General features: G+C 42.1%; 1 long non-coding RNA gene across 1 annotated transcript in view; it reads right to left on the bottom strand.

Annotated features, from left to right (window-relative positions):
* Window positions 1-8,901: 8,901 nt before the first annotated feature.
* The window catches only part of LOC130273976 (uncharacterized), a 100,151-nt gene continuing 87,087 nt past the window's right edge, over window positions 8,902-21,965 (bottom strand). Inside the window, exon 3 of the long non-coding RNA XR_008844189.1 lies at window positions 8,902-9,006. This is a non-coding gene — a long non-coding RNA (uncharacterized LOC130273976). The remainder of the gene's footprint in view (window positions 9,007-21,965) is intronic.

The following is a 21,965-nucleotide window of genomic DNA, read 5'->3' on the forward strand; positions in this document are numbered from 1 at the left end:
ATCTCTACTGCGATGTTTGATTGGGTCTAATAAGAATAATAATAATAATTTTATTTATATAGCGCCTACAGATTCCGCAGCGCTTACAATTATGGGGTACAGGTCTAAGTCAGGGCTATGGCTCCTGTATTGCTTTGACCGTGGTAGGGTTATAGGGGGAGATTTATCAAAACCTGTGTAGAGAAAGAGTGGTGTAGTTGCCCATAGCAACCAAGATTCCTTCTTTTATTTTTAAATATTCCTCTGAAAAATTAAAGGACCAGGCCATTTTATACCTTAAGGACCAGAGCGTTTTTTGCAAATCTGACCACTGTCACTTTAAACATTAATAACTCTGGAATGCTTTTACTGATCATTCTGATTCCGAGATTGTTTTTTCGTGATATATTCTACTTTAACATAGTGGTAAAATTTTATGGTAACTTGCATCCTTTCTTGGTGAAAAATCCCAAAATTTGACGAAAAAATTTAAAATTTTGCATTTTTCTAACTTTGAAGCTCTCTGCTTGTAAGGAAAATTGATTTTTTGATTCACATATACAATATGTCTACTTTATGATTGCATCATAAAATTTACGTGTTTTTACTTTTGGAAGACACCAGAGGGCTTCAAAGTTCAGCAGCAATTTTCCAAATTTTCACAAAATTTTCAAACTCAATATTTTTCAGGGACCAGTTCAGGTTTGGAGTGGATTTGAAGAGTCTTCATATTAGAAATACCCCATAAATGACCCCATTATAAAAACTACACCCCCCAAAGTATTCAAAATGACATTCAGTAAGCGTTTTAACCCTTTACATGTTTCACAGGAATAGCAGCAAAGTGAAGGAGAAAATTCAAAATCTTCATTTTTTTTCACTCGCATGTTCTTGTAGACCCAATTTTTGAATGTTTGCAAGGGGTAAAAGGAGAAAATTTTTACTTGTGTTTGTAGCCCAATTCCTCTCGAGTAAGCACATACCTCATATGTCTATGTAAAGTGTTCAGTGGGCACAGTAGAGGGCTCAGAAGCGAAGGAGCGACAAGGAGATTTTAGAGAGTACGTTTTTCTGAAATGGTTTTTGGGGGGCATGTTGCATTTAGGAAGCCCCTATGGTGCCAGAACAGCTAAAACCCCCCACATGCCATACCATTTTGGAAACTAGACCCCTTGAGGAACGTAACAAGGAATTAAGTGAGCCTTAATACCCCACAGGGGTTTCACGACTTTTGCAAATGTAAAAAATGCTTGGTTTCCCAAAAATTTTACATTTTTACAAAGGGTTAAAGCAGAAAATACCCCCCAAAATTTGAAGCCCAATTTCTCCCGATTCAGAAAACACCCCATATGGGGGTGAAAAGTGCTCTGCTGGCGCACTACAGGTCCCAGAAGAGAAGGAGTCACATTTGGCTTTTTTGAAGCAAATTTTGCTCTGGGGGCATGCCGCATTTAGGAAGCTCCTATGGTGCCAGGACAGCAAAAAAAAAACACATGGCATACCATTTTGGAAACAAGACCCCTTGGGGAACGTAACAAGGGGTAAAGTGAACCTTAATACCCCACAGGGGTTTCACGACTTTGGCATATGTAAAAAAAAATTATAAATTTTACCTAAAATGCTTGGTTTCCCCCAAATTTTCCTTTTGTACAAAGGGTTAAGGCAGAAAATACCCCCAAAAATTTGAAGCCCAATTTCTCCCGATTCAGAAAACACCCCATATGGGGGTGAAAAGTGCTCTGCTGGCGCACTACATGTCTCAGAAGAGAAGGAGTCACATTTGGCTTTTTTGAAGCAAATTTTGCTCTGGGGGCATGCCGCATTTAGGAAGCCCCTATGGTGCCAGGACAGCTAAAAAAAAAACACATGGCATACCATTTTGGAAACTAGACCCCTCGGGGAACGTAACAAGGGGTAAAGTGAACCTTAATACCCCACAGGGGTTTCACGACTTTGGCATATGTAAAAAATAATAATAAATTTTACCTAAAATGCTTGGTTTCCCAAAAATTTTACATTTTTACAAAGGGTTAAAGCAGAAAATACCCCCCAAAATCTAAAGCCCAATTTCTCCCGATTCAGAAAACACCCCATATGGGGGTGAAAAGTGCTCTGCTGGCGCACTACAGGTCTCAGAAGAGAAGGAGTCACATTTGGCTTTTTTGAAGCAAATTTTGCTCTGGGGGCATGCCGCATTTAGGAAGCCCCTATGGTTCCAGGACAGCTAAAAAAAAACCCACATGGCATACTATTTTGGAAACTAGACCCCTCGGGGAACGTAACAAGGGGTAAAGTGAACCTTAATACCCCACAGGGGTTTCACGACTTTGGCATATGTAAAAAAAATAATAATAAATTTTACCTAAAATGCTTGGTTTCCCAAAAATTTTAAATTTTTACAAAGGGTTAAAGCAGAAAATACCCCCCCAAAATTTGAAGCCCAATTTCTCCTGATTCAGAAAACACCCCATATGGGGGTAAAAAGTGCTCTGCTGGCGCGCTACAGGTCTCAGAAGAGAAGGAGTCACATTTGGCTTTTTTGAAGCAAATTTTGCTCTGGGGGCATGCCGCATTTAGGAAGCCCCTATGGTGCCAGGACAGCTAAAAAAAACCACATGGCATACCATTTTGGAAACTAGACCCCTCGGGGAACGTAACAAGGGGTAAAGTTAACCTTAATACCCCACAGGGGTTTCATGACTTTGGCATATGTAAAAAAAAATAATAAATTTTACCTAAAATGCTTGGTTTCCCAAAAATGTTACATTTTTACAAAGGGTTAAAGCAGAAAATACCCCCCAAAATTTGAAGCCCAATTTCTCCCGATTCAGAAAACACCCCATATGGGGGTGAAAAGTGCTCTGCTGGCGCACTACAGGTCTCAGAAGAGAAGGAGTCACATTTGGCTTTTTTGAAGCAAATTTTGCTCTGGGGGCATGCCGCATTTAGGAAGCCCCTATGGTGCCAGGACAGCTAAAAAAAACCACATGGCATACCATTTTGGAAACTAGACCCCTCGGGGAACGTAACAAGGGGTAAAGTGAACCTTAATACCCCACAGGGGTTTCACGACTTTGGCATATGTAAAAAAAAATAATAAATTTTACCTAAAATGCTTGGTTTCCCAAATATTTTACATTGTTACAAAGGGTTAAAGCAGAAAATACCCCCCAAAATTTAAAGCCAAATTTCTCCCGATTCAGAAAACACCCCATATGGGGGTGAAAAGTGCTCTGCTGGCGCACTACAGGTCTCAGAAGCGAAGGAGTTACAAATTTTGCTCTGGGGGCATGCCACATTTAGGAAGCCCCTATGGTGCCAGGACAGTAAAAAAAAAAAAAACACATGGCATACCATTTTGGAAACTAGACCCCTTGGGGAACGTAACAGTGTTACAGTGAGTACTTACACCTCACAGGTTTTTTGAACAGTGGGCCGTAAAAGTGAAAAATTAGATTTTTTTGCACTATATTGATAGTGTTACCCCAAATGTTTCATTTTCACATTGGGTAATAGGGCAAAAGGCCTCCAAAATTTGTAGAACAATTTTGTCTGAGAAAAAAAAATACCCCATATGTGGATGTAAATTGCTCTGTGGACGCACTACAATGCTCAGAATAGAAGGAGTGAAAATTTTGTTGTAATTGAAGTCGGGGGTCATGTGCATTTATAAAGCCCCCAACAGGAAAAAAAAAAAAAAACACATGTGACACCATTTTAGAAACTTCACCCCTCAATGAACGTAACAAGGGGTACAGCGGGAAATAACACCTCACAGGTTTTTTTTGAAAAGTGGGCGATAAATTGAAAAATTTGATTTTTTTACAGTAAAATGCTGGGGTTACCCAATTATTAACACAATATGAGAAATTGAGTTACAAATTTTGGAGGGCTTTTCCCCCTGATTATAAAAATACATCCACATATGGGGTAACGTGCTGGGCGGGCGCACAACAAGGCTCAGAAGTCATAGAGGTCACTTTGTATTTGTGGCCTTTGGCATATCAGTAGCTGACGGTTACATACATTCCGAGGAAAATACAAAAATGAAACACCCACATGTGACACCATTACAGAAAGTACCCAACCTGAGGAATGGGTATAGGGGTAAAGAGTACATTTTTAATGCACAGGTGTTTCCTAAATTTATTTTCCAGGAATGGATGAAGGGTAGCTTTTGTAAATTGCAATTTTCAACCTATGCTCTGCTTCATCTTTCTGGGAACAACTAACATGTGACTCCGAATTGTCGCCTGGAAATATGACAGAGCTCAGCGAGAACTCTTCGCATTTGAGGCGGATGTTTGTTACGGACCTAACAGTTACATACATTCAGAGGAAAATACAAGAAAGGAACATCCATATGTGAGAATACTACAAACAGTACACCCCTAGGGAAGGTGTATAGGGTGAAGTGGAGATTTGGAACAGACGGGTGTTCCCTTCATTGATTTTCCAGGAATGGATGAAGTATACTATGGGGGGAAGAAAATTGCAATTTTAGTACTGATATGCCAATTATTTTCCCAGAATGATGACCCAGAGTACAGCCAAAAGTAAAAATGATGCCTGCCCCAAACCCTATACTCTGAATCATCATTCTGGGAAAGGGATGTGTGGGGCCGTCCCTATTCTGTTACCTCAAATGCGCAACCCGCTTAGGTGGGGAGAGAGGGCGTTGCGCATTTGAGGCAGATGCAAACCTCCAATGCTGTTGACTCTGTGTCCCATGACCCATTTTTTAGGTGGAAGAAAAAAAAAAAGATATTGGGCTATTGGGAAAAAGGTTTTGTTTTTTGGGGGTGTGTTTTGGTTTAAAATTTGGAAGTCAATGTACCCTGGACTGGTACATTGGAGCCGAATTCTGGGGAATGAAAATTAGGGCAAAGGATGGAAAATTTAGTACTCCATGGAAGTGTGATACTCCCTGAAGCAGCCTATGCAGAGGCCCGGATGATCGGGGCAAGTGTCACATTGAGTGGTGGTGTCCCTCCGTCTCCCCTTCTTGTGACACACTATGCATTTCTTCTGGGTTCGTCCCGTCCTTCCAGTGTTGGGGATCACACCTGGAAAGTGTTGGCCGGGGACGATCCGGGGACCTAAAGTTCCAGAGGTGCTCTGACCCGCTCTTTGGCGGTCACCAAAGATGAGGGCCTTTAGAACTACCTCTTGGAACTCCAGGTATGTCCCTGTGTTGCCAGCATTCTGGTACAGTATAAAAGAGTTGTACATGGCAACCTGTACCATGTAGACCGCAACCTTTTTATACCATACGCGTGTTTTCCGCATAGCGTTATATGGCTTGAGGACTTGATCAGAAAGATCAACTCCCCCCATATACCGATTGTAGTCCAGAATACAATCGGGCTTGAGGACCGGTCCCGCGGTACCTCGCACAGGGACAGGGGTGCTGCCATTCCCATGAATTGTGGTGAGCATAAGGACATCCCTCTTGTCCTTATACCGGACCAACAACAGGTTCTCACCCCGGGGGATAGGAGCATGTAGGGGATGGGGCGGAAGGCCTCTTTGATTCTTCCGGACTGTCCCACAAGCGACCGTGGATCTGGCGGCGAGGGATGTGAAGAGAGGGATACTAGTATAAAAGTTATCCACGTAAAGGTGGTAACCTTTATCTAGCAATGGGTGCAAAAGGCCCCAAACGATTTTCCCGCTAACACCCAGAGTGGGGGGACATTCTGGGGGTTCAAAACGGGAATCTCGTCCCTCATACACTATAAACTTGCAAGTGTACCCGGAGGTACTCTCGCAAAGTTTATACATCTTCACGCCATACTGCGCCCGCTTGGTCGGGATGTATTGCCGGAAGCTGAGTCTCCCCTTGAAGCTGATGAGAGACTCATCAATAGAACCCTCCCGCCCCGGGACATAGGCCTCCCAAAATCTGGCCCCGAAGTGATTGATGACCGGCCTGATTTTATACAGGCGGTCATACGCGGGATCAGTTCGGGGGGGACATGGCGCATTATCAGCATAATGCAAACATCTCCGAATGGCCTCGAACCGGGAGCGTGCCATGGCCATACTGTAGAGGGGTGTCTGGTAAAAGACGTCCCCACTCCAATATTGCCTGACACTGGTTTTTTTAACTATACCCATATGCAGCGCGAGGCCCCAAAAGGTCCTCAATTCGGCTGCATCGACTGGAGTCCAGCCGCCGGGTCTAGCTAAAAGTGAGCCCGGGTTAGCGGCGACGAACTGTTGGGCGTACAGATTCGTCTGTGTAACCATCAAATTAACAAAGTCGTCACTGAAAAAATGACCGAAAAAGTCCTTTTCAGTGAACCCGGCGATGTTAATTTTGATTCCTGAGTCGCCAACAAACTCAGGAATCACGGGCTCGTGGTCCACTGGCTCAGCCCAGTCAAGTTCTCCGGTACGATGTACCAGTGACCTTGGCAGGGGGGCTTCACTAGTATGAGCGCCAGGGGGACTCATACTAGCATGGGGCACAGGGTCAAGGGCAGAGGAGGTTTGCGGCACCGCACGGCGGCGTCTCCGCCGCCTTGGTGGCTCATCATCAGAACTAGATGATGAGGAGGACGATGAAATAAGGAAGGTGGGGTCTTCATCGTCCTCTGAGCCGCTCTCGGTGTCGGAGGCAATTAGGTCATATGCCTCCTCCGCCGAAAACGCTCTGCGGGCCATTTCCCTACTCTAATGTGGATATGTGTGTGTGTGTGTGGGGAAACTTTATTGGTGTGTGTGCTGCGTGTGGTGTGGTGCGATATTACCTCCCTAACCATCCCTAACCTATCCTAACTAAACTAACCCGCCCTAACAGAAAAAAATATAAAATAAAAAGGAGCCTTTTTAAAAAAAAAAAACGGGGGGACTTCTAGCGCAAAAAAGCCCTGCGCCAAAAAAAAGTGTTTATCTAATCAGTGGTGTGCGCACTGATTAGCGCTTGTGGCGGCAGGGGGCGCAGAAGTCAGTGGGGGGTCTGGCCACTGACCCCCACACAAAAAAAACCCGAAAAATAAAATAAAAAAACGCTTTACCCCGAAAAAAATGCACCCACCTGAACCCCAAAAAAAACGCTGATCAGTGATAAATCACAGACAGCGGTGGGACAGGCTGCACACACAGGTACGGTCCGTCCACACAGTACACGCCTGCTACTGGTGGCACGGACCGCCTATGGGTGCAAAAAATAAACCGCGTTAACCAAAAAAGTGCCTGTACCACAAAAAAAAACGCTGATCAGTGATAAATCACCGACAGCGGTGAGGCACGCCGCACACACACAGGTAAGTACACGCCTGCTACTGGTGGCACGGACCGCCTATGGGTGCAAAAACACGCTAGAAAACCCGAAAAAAGCTCCGGCAGCACACAAAAAAACGCTGATCAGTACTACGGGACTGATCAGTGGCGGGTGGGCTTTAACAAACGGTGGCGGACCGCTCTTTTATAACTAAGAGGGTCTGCACACACGCTTAGTGAAAAAAAAAAAAAAAAAAGATCTGCGCCAAAAAAAAAAAGGCTGGCGGCAGACCACAGCGACCCAGCAGGGTCGGGGTCAAGCAGCTAAAGGTGCTACGGACCCACGGACACCCACTGAGGTACGCTGAAAAAAAGACAAAAAAATAAACTTTTTTTTTTTTTAACCCTAACCTGTCCCAAGGGGCCACAGAAAGGGGGCAAGGGGCACTTTTTTGGGACTCAGGGGATGGTGGGCAGCACGGGGCTCCGTCCTGCACACCAGATCTCTGTGGAATGGTGGGCAGAACGGAGCAACGTGCTCCTAGCCCCCACCACCCCCTCCCATTACTATGTGATTGGTGTGGCCACTTTGGCCACCCAATCACAACTGTACTGAGGGGGGTGGCCACAATGCCAGCCCCCAGTACAGCATGGATGGTGATTGGTGGTGGATACTACACCACCAGTCACCATCTATATCCGGGTCACAGGGTCACACGTGACCCTGATGACTCCTGCACACTGCCGGGATGTCTGCTGATAGAAATCAGCAGACATCCGGCTCCGATCCCCGCCCGGCGAGCGGCGGGGAACGGAATCGCAGCGCATCGCTCGTATGAATTGACGAGCGATGCGCTGCGATCGCCGACATGGGGGGGCATAATGACCCCCCTGGGCGTTATGCCGCGATGCCTGCTGAACGATTTCAGCAGGCATCGGGCACCGGCTCCCCTCCGGCTAGCGGTGGGGGGCTGGGAATGGACAGGACGTACTCCTACGTCCTCGGTCCTTAAGGACTCGGAAACGGGGGCATAGGAGAACGTCCATTGTCCTTAAGGGGTTAAGGTTTTTGTTATTTTTAATAAGTAAGGCTGCGTTCACATCATGATTTCTCCATCCGACTTGAGTACACGATTTTATAACTTAAAATCGTATGAAATCGTATATAAAGTCGGATCCATTGACCTCCATTAAAAAATCGGATCCGTTGCACACATCTGATTTGATCCGCATCCGATTTCACACGATTTTTGTTCAGCTCTGAAATTGTGGTCAAACCCGATTTCAGACACAAACAAAAATCGTGTGAAATCGGATGTGGATCAAATCGCATGTGTGTAATGGATCCGATTTTTTAATGGAGGTCAATGGATCCGACTTTATATACGATTTCATACGATTTTAAGTTATAAAATCGTGTACTCAAGTCGGCAAGAGAAATCGTGATGTGAACGCAGCCTTAGAAAAAATGTCTGTAATTATATTTACACATTCTCTTTATGGAATTCTGACTGCAGAATGATGGGGAAACATTTATTTATTTTTATTTGAGCATAAAGTTGAAACATAACAAACTGTGATGTATAAATGTGTGTGAGTGTGTCTGTGCCTATGTGTCTGGGTGTTTATGTGTACATAAACAAACATTCACAATAATTATTGTGTATAGGTATGCTGTTAAATACTTGAATTAACCTCAGGTCTCTGTTATCTTGCTGCTGATGTTTCTTCTACTTCGCTTTCTGTAGCAGCAGTGTGGTTGGAGATAATTTGAGAATTGGGGAATGCTGCCATCTCTGGCTGAACATAAAATAGAAATCTTTGAAAAAGGTTTTAATCTGCTTAAGTTAAAATAATATGAAATATGGTAGAGACATAGCCAACACTTAGAAATTATAGTTTTGGGTAAATAATAAAATTGAGTTTTACAACTAAAAATGTCCATATGATGTAAGATAAATAAACAGAGTAGGTAAGAAAGAACAACAAAAAGGTATGATATTCTTATAACTTTTATATAGTTATGGTGAAACATATGGATCGCTTTCTATATGTTTAACTATGTAATACTTTACAGATCTTTAAAAATCAATATTGTATATATGAAATTAAAAATAATAATAATTTAGAAACATTTCTTAAATCTAGCATTAAATGGGTACTCCGATGAAAAAGTATTTTATTTTATCAATTGGTGCCAGAAAGTTAAACAGATTTGCAAATTATATCTATTTAAAATCTTAACCCTCCCAGTACTTTTCAGCTGCTGTATGCTCCACAAGAAGTTCTTTTCTTTTTGAATTTCTTTTCTATCTGACCACAGTGCTCTCTGCTGACACCTCTGTCTATCTCAGGAACTGTCAAGAGCAGGATAGGTTTGCTCTGGGGATTTGCTCCTGCTCTTGACAGTTCCTGAGACAGACAGAGGAGTCAGCAGAAAGCACTGTGGTCAGACAGAAAAGATATTTAAAAAGAAAAGAACTTGTGGAGCATACAGCAGCTGATAAGTACTGGAAAGGTTAAGATTTTTAAATAGAAGTAATTTACAAATCTGTTTAACGTTCTTGCAACAGTTGATTTAAAAAAAATGTTTTTTAACGGAGCACCCCTTTAAGGAAACTGTATAGGTGCCAGATTATCTGATACTCTGCGGAAAGATTCTTATGCTGGTTTAACCCCCTAAGGACCACAGGCAGGGCCGGCCTTAGGTGTTCAGGTGCCCTGTGTGAGCTAACGTTGTGGTGCCCCCCCCCCCCCCCCACAAAGAGGAAAAAAATCTTTGTAACAAATATTTATTTTTTATTACAGATAATTTAAGTGCAAGTGCAAACAAGTACAATAATAAATAACTGGATTGACTGGTAACAATCAATGTATACATAAGTTATGCATAAGTTTATGTATTGTAGAAACAAGAGCTATGTTGTTAGAACACTATATCTAACTATTTTACAACACTAAGCATGCATAGACTCTCCCACATTTCTTCAACCAATGTTTTTGTTTGGCACCCTCTAGACAATTTGAAGCACATGATATGCCACCTTCATTCCCATCACCAAAACCCTTGGCCACCCGTTCAACAAAACACTTGCCTCCCCTTAATCAGTCCCCTGCCCCCCTTCACTAGTCCCCTCTCCCCCTTAATCAGTCCCCTGTCCCCCTTAATGAGTCCCCTGCCCCCTTAATCAGTTCCATATCCCCCTTCACCATTCCCCTGCCCCCCTTAATCAGATGCAGACCCTCTTAATCAGGTCCTCCCACTTCACCAGTCCCCCTTAAGAAGACTCAGACCCCCCTTCACCAGTCCCATGTTCTTATTACTCAGTCCCCTGTCACACGTAATCAGACCATCCCCCCCCCTCACCAGACCCTCCCCCCTTCACCAGTCCACTTCTCTGTCCCCATTAATCAGACTCTCTCTCTTTATTCCATAATTAGACGGATGGACCCTGCCCCCCTTCACATTTCTTATGCCCTGTTTAAAAAATAAATAAATTAAAAAAGCACAAAATAAACAATTATTTAGAACAGCCAGGTACTGGAATCCACTTGTAGAGCACCGGCCACCGCCTTCACACTGCACACAGGGATCCTTCTGTGGCTCTCTGTGAAGGCACGCGCAGCACTTGGACGCTGCCCGCACCCCCAAGCTCCTCCTCCACACTCCGGACCTTGCTTCCTCCTTCAAAGCAGCTGCAGCCTGTAGCTCGCTTCTCCCCATCTTTGACCGGCCTTTTACACTGCGAGCTGTGTCAGCCTCCCGGCGCCCCTGTTGCTATGGGGTCCTGTGCAGCCGCACAGCTCGCACACCCCAAAGGCCGGGCCTGACCACAGGTTATCAAATTCTTTCCTCCTCACCTTCTAAAAATCATAGCACTTTCAATTTTTCACCTACAGACCAATATGAGGGCTTGTTTTTTGCGCCACCGATTTTACTTTGTAATACCATTAATCATTTCACCACAAATTCTACAGCGAAACCAGAAAAAAAATATTTGTGGGACAAAATTGAAAAACAAAATTTGGGGGGCTTCTGTTTGTACGCAGTGTACTTTTCGGAAAAATTGACACCTTATCTTTATTATGTAGGTCCATACAGTCACAAGAATACCTAATATATATAGGTTTTATTTTATTTTACTATTTAAAAAAAAATTATAACTACGTGCCCCAAAATTAGTGTGTTTAAAATTGTCATATTCTGACCCCTATAACTTTTATATTTTTCCGCATACGGGAATGTATGAGGGCAAATTTTTTTTGCTGTGGTATGTAGTTTTTATCAGTATCATTTTTGTTTTGATGGGACTTTTTGATCACTTTCTATTAGTTTTTTTAGAGTTAGCAAAATTGCCAAAAATACGCAATTTTTGACTTTGGATTTTTTTCACGTATAGGCCATTGACTGTGTGGTATAATTATCGTAATATTTTTATAGTTCAGACATTTACACATATGTTTATTTTTACACATTTACACATGTGTTTATTTTTTATTATGTTTACATATTTTTTATATGGAATTTGGGAAAAGGGCAGTTATTTAAACTTTTAGTATGGAAGGGGTTAATTCACATTTATTACTTTTTTTTTTTTTTTTACACCATTCTTTAGTCCCTATAGGGAACTATTACATGCCATCTTCTGATTACATACACTGTTCAATGCTATGCCATATCATAGCATTGATCAGTGTTATCTGCACTCGATTGTTCCAGCCTGGTGAGCAAGGCTGGGGCATCGCAGAAGGAATCGGATGGCGAGGAGGAAGGTAAGGACCCTGGTGCTGGTGATCCCGAGTGCTGGACTGAGCTGCTTGGAATGCTTTTTTTTTTTCATTTTAGATGCGACGATCAACTTTGATCGCCGCATCTAAGGGGTTTGTTTTATAAACAAAATCATGTAAAAAATTTAAATAAAGATATGTGGTATTGCCATGTGTGTCAGTGTCCATCAATATAGTTTTAATTAAACTGCACGATCAGTGGCAATAAATGTAAAAAGTCCAGAATTGCGCATTTTTGGTCACTTCATACAGCAGAATTTTTTTATACAAATTGATTAAAAAGTCCCATCTAAATAAAAATTTCTCTGGTGAGATGTTGGCCCATTTCTCCACAGAGCCTTCAAATCAAAAATAAATTGCTTGCTGTTACAGCCAAATATTTCACATTTTAACTCCAGAGCACCTTCTAAGGTTTTTTTTGTACCCTCATTCCTGTTTTTGTGCATAACTGAGTTGCTTGGCCTTACCTCTATTTCAAATGTATGCCTTTTTGGCTGCAAGTTCTTTTATGAAGACTCCTTCTGGCAAGACTTCTCCAAAAAGTAGATTTATACCTGGGTCCCACTGCTATCTGACAGTTTTGAGCTCATGTCACTGATGGACATCTTCTGATTTTGAAAGGAAGCATGGTGTGTCTTATACTGTATTTGGTGCCATATGTTTCTTTGGTGGACCACTAGTCCTCAATGTTGCCCATTGCTTTTTTAACCCCTTATGGAAATGTGCCGTAAATGTACGATGCTGCATGGCGTCACTTAGCGCACAGCGCCTCGGCTGTGAGACGAGAGCAGGAGCTGCGCTTGCTTCATTCCCAGCGGCTCTCGGCGGCTGTCAGCAGCCACAGACCCGCCGGTAATGGCAGACATCAACGATCGCGCTGATGTCTGCCATTAACCCCTCAGATGCCGTGATCAATACAGATCACGGCATCTGCGGCAGTGGGACACTTAAAATGGCTGATGTAATCACCCGCCAAGATGCCTCCTTCCGTCACCCGGGGTCTTCTGCACTGATCTGCCTTCAGCAGACCAGAGCAGAAGATCGCCGATAATACTGATCAGTGCTATACTCTATGCATAGCATTGAACAGTATTAGCAATCTAATGATTGCTATAAAAATGTCCACTTGGGAAATATAAAAGTGTAGAATAAATGTAAAAAAAGTAAAAAAAAAAAAATGAAAAAGCCCCTCCCCCAATAATGTTTTAAATCACCCCTTTTCCCCATATTAACCTCTTAAGGACGCAGGGCGTATGGATACGCCCTGCATTCCGAGTCCTTAAGGACGCAGGGCGTATCCATACGCCCGTGGGAATTCCGGTCCCCACCGCTAGCCGGTTGGGGACCGGAGCCGGATGCCTGCTCAAATCATTCAGCAGGCATCCCGGCATATCGCACAGGGGGGTCATTATGCCCCCCCATGTCGGCGATGGCAGCAGATCGCTGGACAATTCAGTCCAGCCATCTGCGGCGATTCCGGGTCAATCGGGTCTCCAGTGACCCGGTGACCCGGAATTACTGGCTGATCGGGGCCGTCTCTGAGCCTGCAGGGGTGAGGTGGCACTGGTGCCACCTCACGATCGCCCTGTTTCGTCGGCCGGATTACCGGCCGACCAATCAGGGCGCCTGCTGCGGGTCTCACTCCCCCACCCGCTCCGCCCCTCTTCCGGAGGACGTGAGCGGGAAGACGACCCCGGGTGCTGGGGACCCCGATCCCCGGCGTCCATGTTGGGATCGGGGCCCCAGGAGCGACGGCGCCGGCAAGGGACAGTCCTGCGACGGAGCAGCAGCAGGAGGTGAGTTACAGTCTCCTGCTGTTGCTTAGCAACAGCTCCCAGCATGCAAAAAGGGCATGCTGGGAGCTGTAGTTATGCAACAGCAGGAGGCAGACCACCACAACTCCCAGCATTCCCTTATGGGCATGCTGGAACTTATGGTTTTGCAACAGCTGGAGGCACATTTTTTATATGGAAAAGTGTACCTTCAGCTGTTGTATAACTACAACTCCCAGCTTGCACAAACAGCTAAAGTGCATGCTGGGAGTTGTAGTGGTGCATCTGCTGGTTGCATAACTACAACTCCCAGCATGCCCATTGGCTGTCGGTGACTGCTGAGAGTTGTAGTTCTGCAACAGCTGAAGGCACACTGGTTGTGAAACTCGTTTTTTTTTACCTAACTCAGTGTTTCACGACCGGTGTGCCTCCAGCTGTTGCAAACTACAACTCCCAGCAGTCACCTTACCCCATGCACCGTACATGCTGGGAGTTGTAGTTTTGCAACAGCTGGAGGCACACTGGTTTTGAAACACTGAGTAAGGTCACAAACTCAGTGATACATAACCAGTGGGCCTACAGCTGTTGCAAAACCAAAACTCTCAGCTTGTACAGTCTGTCAGCGCATGCTGGGAGTTGTAGTTTTGCAACAGCTGAATGTCCCCCCCCCCAATGTGAATGTACAGGGTACACTCACATGGGCGGAGGCTTACAGTAAGTATCGGGCTGCAAGTTTGAGCTGCGGCAAATTTTCTGCAACAGCTCAAACTTCCAGCGAGAAACTACTGTGAACCCCCGCCCGTGCGACTGTACCCTAAAAACACAACAGTACACTAGCACAAAAAATAAAATAAAAAGTAAAAAACACTACATATACACATACCCCTACACAGCCCCCCTCCCCTCCCCAATAAAAATGAAAAACGTCTGGCACGCCACGGTTTCCAAAACGGAGCCTCCAGCTGTTGCAAAACAACTACTCCCAGTATTGCCAGACAGCCACTGACTGTCCAGGCATGCTGGGAGTTTTACAACAGCTGGAGACACCCTGTTTGGGAATCACTGGCGTAGAATTCCCCTATGTCCACCCCTATGCAATCCCTAATTTAGGCCTCAAATGCGCATGGCGCTCTCACTTTGGAGCCCTGTCGTATTTCAAGGCAATAGTTTAGGGTCACATATGGGGTATCGCCGTACTCGGGAGAAATTGTGTTACAAATTTTGGGGGGTATTTTCTGCTTTTACCCTTTTTAAAAATGTAAAATTTTTGGGAAAAGAAGCATTTTAGGTAAAAATTTTTTTTTTTTTACATATGCAATAGTCGTGAAACGCCTGTGGGGTATTAAGGTTCACTTAACCCCTTGTTACATTCCCCGAGGGCTCTAGTTTCCAAAATAGTATGCCATGTGGTTTTTTTTTTTTTGCTGTCCTGGCACCATAGGGGCTTCCTAAATGCGGCATGCCCCCAGAGCAAAATTTGCTTTAAAAAAGCCAAATGTGACACCTTCTATTCTGAGACCTGTAGTGCGCCAGCAGAGCACTTTTCACCCCCATATGGGGTGTTTTCTGAATCGGGAGAAATTGGGCTTCAAATTTTCGGGGGTATTTTCTGCTTTAACCCTTTGTAAAAATGTAATTTTTTGGGGAAACCAAGCATTTTAGGTAAAATGTTTTATTTGTTTTTACATATGCAAAAGTTGTGAAACACCTGTAGGGTATTAAGGTTCACTTTACCCCTTGTTATGTTCCCCGAGGGGTCTAGTTTCCAAAATGGTATGCCATGTGTTTTTTTTTTTTTTGCTGTCCTGGCACCATAGGGGCTTCCTAAATGCGGCATGCCCCCAGAGCAAAATTTCCTTCAAAAAAGCCAAATGTGACTCCTTCTCTTCTGAGACCTGTAGTGCTCCAGCAGAGCACTTTTCACCCTCATATGGGGTGTTTTCTGAATCGGGAAAAATTGGGCTTCAAATTTTGGGGGGTATTTTCTGCTATTACCCTTTTCAAAAATGTAAAACTTTTGGGAAACCAAGCATTTTAGGTAAATTTATTATTTTTTTTTTACATATGCAATAGTCGTGAATCACCTGTGGGGTATTAAGGTTCACTTTACCCCTTGTTATGTTCCCCGAGGGGTCTAGTTTCCAAAATGGTATGCTATGTGTTTTTTTTTTGCTGTTCTGGCACCATAGGGGCTTCCTAAAGTTGACATGACCCCCAAAAACCATTTGACGCTCCTTCCCTTCTGAGCCCTCTACTGCGCCCGCCGAACAATTAACATAGACATATGAGGTATGTGCTTACTAGAGAGAAATTGGGTTTCAAATACAAGTAAAAATTTTCTCCTTTTTACCCCTTGCAAAAATTCAAAAATTGGGTCTACAAGAACATGCGAGTGTAAAAAATGAAGATTGTGAATTTTCTCCTTCACTTTGCTGCTATTCCTGTGAAACCCCTAAAGGGTTAAAACGCTTACTGAATGTCATTTTGAATACTTTGGGGGGGGGGGGGGGTGCAGTTTTTATAATGGGGTCATTTATGGGGTATTTCTAATATGAAGACCCTTCAAATCCACTTCAAACCTGAACTAGTCCCTGAAAAAAAGCGAGTTTAAAAATTATGTGAAAAATTGGAAAATTGCTGCGGAACTTTGAAGCCCTCTGGTGTCTTCCAAAAGGTAAAAACTCATCAATTTTATGATGCAAACATAAAGTAGACATATTGTATATGTGAAAAAAAAAAAAATTATTTGGAATATCCATTTTCCTTACAAGCAGAGAGCTTCAAAGTTAGAAAAATGCAAAATTTTCAAATTTTTCATCAAATTTTGGGATTTTTCACCAAGAAAGGATGCAAGTTACCACAAAATGTTACCACTCTGTTAAAGTAGAATATGTCACGAAAAAACAGTCTCGGAATCAGAATGATAACTAAAAGCATTCCAGAGTTATTAATGTTTAAAGTGAAAGTGGTCAGATTTGCAAAAAATGGCCGAGTCCTTAAGGTGAAAAAGGGCTTAGTCCTTAAGGGGTTAATACACAAAAGCATTAAAAAAAACTATAAATAATAAACATATTTGGTATCTTCGTGTGCATAAATGTCCGAACTATAAAAATATAATGTTAAACCCTTAACGACCACGGACGTAAATGTATGTCCTGGTTTGGCGGGACTTCCCGCACCAGGACGTACATTTACGTCCTGTGTATGACCGCGAGCATCGGAACGGTGCTCGCATCATACATGGCAGGTTCCGGCTGCTAGTAGCAGCCAGGTACCTGCTGGTAATGGCTGACATCCGCGATCGCGCGGATGTCCGCCATTAACCCCTCAGATGCCATGATCAATACAGATCACAGCATCTGCGGCAGTGCGGTACTTTGAATAGATGATCGGCTCCCCCGCAGCGCTGTCGCGGGGATCTGGTCATCCAGCATGGTGGCTGGAGGTCCCCTCACCTGGCTCCAGCCGTCTCCCAGGGTCTTCTGCTCTGGTCTGAGATCGAGCAGACCAGAGCAGAAGATCACTGATAATATTGATCAGTGCTGTGTCCTATACATAGCACTGAACAGTATTAGCAATCAAAGGATTGCTATAAATAGTCCCCTATGGGGACATAAAAAGTGTAAGATAAAAGTTGAAAGATGTAAAAATAAAAAAGTAAAAAAAAGTTTAAAAAATCCCCTCCCCCAATAAAAATGAAAATTGTCCGTTTTCCCCATTTTACCCACAAAATGCGTAATTTTTATTATAAACATATTTGGTATCGCCGCATGCGTAAATGTCTGCACTATCAAAATATTAAGTTAATTATCCCGTACGGTGAATGGCGTGAACGTAAAAAATAAAAAAGTCAAAAAATGCTGCTTTTTTGTCACATTTTATTTTAAAACATTTTTATAAAAATTATCTAAAAGTTTTATATATGCAAATGTAGTAGTGATAAAAAGTACAGATGATGGTGCAAAAAATTAGCCCTCATACCGCCCTATATATGGAAAAATGAAAAAGTTATAGTTGGTCAAAATATGGCGATTTTAGATTACCGATTTTGTACAAAAAGTTTTTAATTTTTTTTAAGCGGTACAAAAATATAAAAGTAACTAGCCATGGGTATAATTTTAATTGTATTGACCCACAGAATAAATAACACATGTAATTTTTACCATAAATTGTAAAGTGTGAAAACAAAACCCTCCAAAATGTGCAAAATTGTGGTTTTCATAAAAATTTCCTCCCTAGAAATTTTTTTTTAGGGTTCGCCGTAAATTTTATGGTAAAATGAGAGGTTTCATTACAAAGTACCATTGGTCATTCAAAAAACAAGCCCTTATATGGGTCGGTAGATGGGAAAATAAAGGAGTTATGGATTTTATAAGGCGAGGAGGAAAAAACAAAAACGCAAACATAAAATTGGCCTGGTCCGTATCGGTACGTCCTTGGTCCTGCTCTCCTGATATAACGCGGGGTTACACAGTAACCCCGCGTCATATCACGGCGGTCCCGGCGTCATAGTGAAGCCGGGACCCGCCTCTCATATCGCGCAGCGAAAAGCGAAAGTTGCCGGCTAGCTCAGTCGGGCTGTTCGGCTGTTCGGCTAATCGCGGCATCCCGAACAGCTGACAGGACAGCGGGAGGGCCCCTACCTGCCTCCTCGCTGTCCGATCGCCGAATGACTGCTCAGTGCCTGAGATCCAGGCATGAGCAGTCATGCGGCAGAATCGTTGATCACTGGTTTCTTATGAGAAACCAGTGATCAATGATGAAGATCAGTGTGTGCAGTGTTATAGGTCCCTATGGGAGCTATAACACTGCAAAAAAAAAAGTGAAAAAAAAGGGAATAAAGATCATTTAACTCCTCCCCTAGTAAAAGTTTGAATCACCCCCCTTTTCCAATAAAAAAAAAAACACAGTGTAAATAAAAATAAAAATAAACATATATGGTATCACCGCGTGCGGAAATGTCTGAATTATAAAAATATATCATTAATTAAACCGCTCGGTCAATGGCGTGCGCACAAAAAAAATCCAAAGTCCAAAATAGTGCATTTTTGGTCACTTTTTATATCATTTAAAATAAATAAGTCAATAAGTCAAATCAATAAGTCCTATCAATGCAAAAATGGTATAGTTAAAAACTTCAGATCACGGCGCAAAAAATGAGCCCTCATACCGCCCCATACACGGAAAAATAAAAAAGTTATAGGGGTCAGAAGATGACAATTTTAAACTTATTAATTTTCCTGCATGTAAGTTATTATTTTTTCCAGAAGTCCGACAAAATCAAACCTATATAAGTAGGGTACCATTTTAATCGTATGGACCTACGGAATAAAGATAAGGTGTCATTTTTACCGAAAATTGTACTACGTAGAAACGGAAGCCCCCAAAAGTTACAAAACCGCGTTTTTTTTTCAATTTTGTCGCACAATGTTTTTTTTTTCCGTTTCACCGTAGATTTTTGGGCAAAATGACTGGCGTCATTACAAAGTAGAATTGGTGGCGCAAAAATGAGCCATCATATGGATTTTTAGGTGCAAAATTGAAAGAGTTATGATTTTTTAAAGGCAAGGAGCAAAAAACAAAAATGCAAAAACGGAACCCCCCCCCGGTCCTTAAGGGGTTAAGGGGTTAATGATCCACTACAGCGAACGGCGTAAAGATAAAAGAAGAAATTTGTCACATCAAACTGCAATTTTTTTTTATTTTATAAAAAGCAAAATGTCACATATGCGCAAACATGGTACTGAAACAAACTACAGATCATGGGGCAAAAAATTTGCCCTCACACATCCCTGAATATGGAAAAATAAGAAAGTTAGAGGTGGTCAAAATAGGGCAATTTTAAACGCACTGATTTTGTAAAAAAAAGTTTGAGATTTTTTAAGAGCAGTGCAATAATAGAAATGTATGCAACCATGGCATCATTTTAATTGTATTGACCCAGAGAATAAAGAAAACATAAAATTTTTACTGTAAACTGTACAGCGCGAAAACAAAATCCCCCCCCCCCCCCCCCCAAATTTGCAAGTTCTCTCTGCTGACACCTCTTTCTGAGTCAGGAACTGTCCAGAGCAGGAGCAAATCCCAATAGCAAACATTTCCTGCTCTAGACAGTTCCTGACACGGACAGAGATGTAAGCAGAGAGAGCTGTGATCAGACTGGAAAGAACTACACAACTTCCTCTATACATATAGTATACAGCAGCTGATAAGCACTGAAAAATTAAGATTTATAAATAGAAGTCATTTACAAATCTGTTTAACTTTCTAGCATTCAGATAATTTAAAAAAAAAACACATATATTTTAAATTTACAATAAAAAAAAGTGTTATTTTCGGGAGGGTCTTTCCAATTTTATTAAGACTGTTAAGGGGTTAAAGGAAATCTGTTTCAAGGAAATCAATACATTCAGATAGTGCAAATGAAACTGATGACAACAATACTTACTTGATCCCGTACCGTACTGCGGTTCTCCGGCTACCCTCTTTGTTATCTTCCGGACCCGACTTAGAGCATGGGCGAAGCTTAGTGACATTGCCGCTTGTGTGTTCTGCTGGGTCCCGCTGCTAGCACACAGCAGCAGTGATGTCACTAAGCTCTGCCCATGCTCCAGGCCTGGAGCTGAAGATACCGAAGAGGATAGCCGAAGAACCACAGCACAGAACTGGACCAGGTAAGTATTGTTGTCGTCAGTGTTACCTGCACTACCTGGACCTACAGATTAGTGCAGGTGACACTGACGACAAATTTTCTTTAAGTAAAATATTCATTATAAATTAAAGGGGTACGCCAGTGGAAAACAAATTTTGTTAATCAACTGGTGCCAGAAAGTTAAACAGATTTTTAAATCACTTCTATTTAACCCCTTAAGGACTCATTTTCCACCTTAAGGACTAGGCCAATTTTAGTTTTTGCACCTTTGTTTATTTCTCCTCCCCTTCTAAAAATCATAACACTTAAAATGTTGCACCTACAGATCCATATGAGGGCTTATTTTTGGTGTTAACAATTGTACTTTGTAATGACATCAATTATTTAATAACAAAATGAAAAATAAACAAAATAAAAATGTATGTGGGTGGGAATTCAAAAAGCAAAACGGCATTTTGTAACTTTTGGGGGCTTCTGTTCCTACGCAGTGCACTATTCGGAAAAAATGCCACCTTATCATTATTCTGTAGGTCCATTCGGTTACAAGAATACCCAATATATGTAGGTTTTATTTTATTTTACTACATGCATGAAAATTAGTATGTTTAAAATTGTCATCTTCTGACCCCTATAACTTTTTTTATTTTTCCCTATATGGGGCTATATAAGGGCTCATTTTTAGCATCCTGATCTGTAGTTTTTATCGGCACCATTTTTTTTATTTGATGGGACTTTTCAATCGCTTTTTATAATTTTTTTTATGGTATATGAAGTGACCAAAAATGCAGAAATTTGGACTTTGGTATTCTTTTTCCAAATATGCCATTGACCATGCTTTTTAACTAACCTTAGGTTTAACTAACCTTAGGGGGTTATACCATGCAAGCTGTAGATTTCATACATTGATCAATGCTATGCCATAGCATAGCATTGATGAGTGCTATCAGTGCTCTGTTGCTCCAGCCTGCGGAAGCTTCCTGGAGCAGCAGAGGACATGTAAAAAATACCAAGTCCAATCCGATCAAAGAGTCCCATCAAAATAAAAATGGTACCAATAAAAAAAATGGTACCAATAAAAAAAATGGTACCAATAAAAAATTGCACAAAAAATTAGCCTTCGTATAACCCTGTATGCGGAAAAATAAGAGTTATAGGGGTCAGAAAATGACAATTTTAAAACACAAATTTTGGTGCATGTAGTTATAATTTTTTAAAGTAGTAAAATGTATGGACCTACAGAATTATATAGGTTGTTATTTTTACCTAAAAGTGCACTGCTCAGAAACGGAAGCCCCCAAAATTTACAAAATGGTGTTTTTTAAAATTTTACCTCACAAGTAAGTTTTCTTTTTGTTTTGCCGCAGATTATGTTATAAAATAAGTGATGTTATTACAAAGTACAATTGGTGACGCAATAAACAAGCCCATATATGGGTCTGTAGGTGCAAAATTGAAAGTGTTAAAATTTTTAGAAGGGGATGAGGAAAAAACGAAAATGCAAAAACCAAGGGTCCTTAAGGCCAAACCCCTTCACGACCAAGGACGTA

The sequence above is a fragment of the Hyla sarda genome, chromosome 5 (assembly GCF_029499605.1).
Source record: "Hyla sarda isolate aHylSar1 chromosome 5, aHylSar1.hap1, whole genome shotgun sequence".
NCBI lineage: Eukaryota > Metazoa > Chordata > Amphibia > Anura > Hylidae > Hyla > Hyla sarda.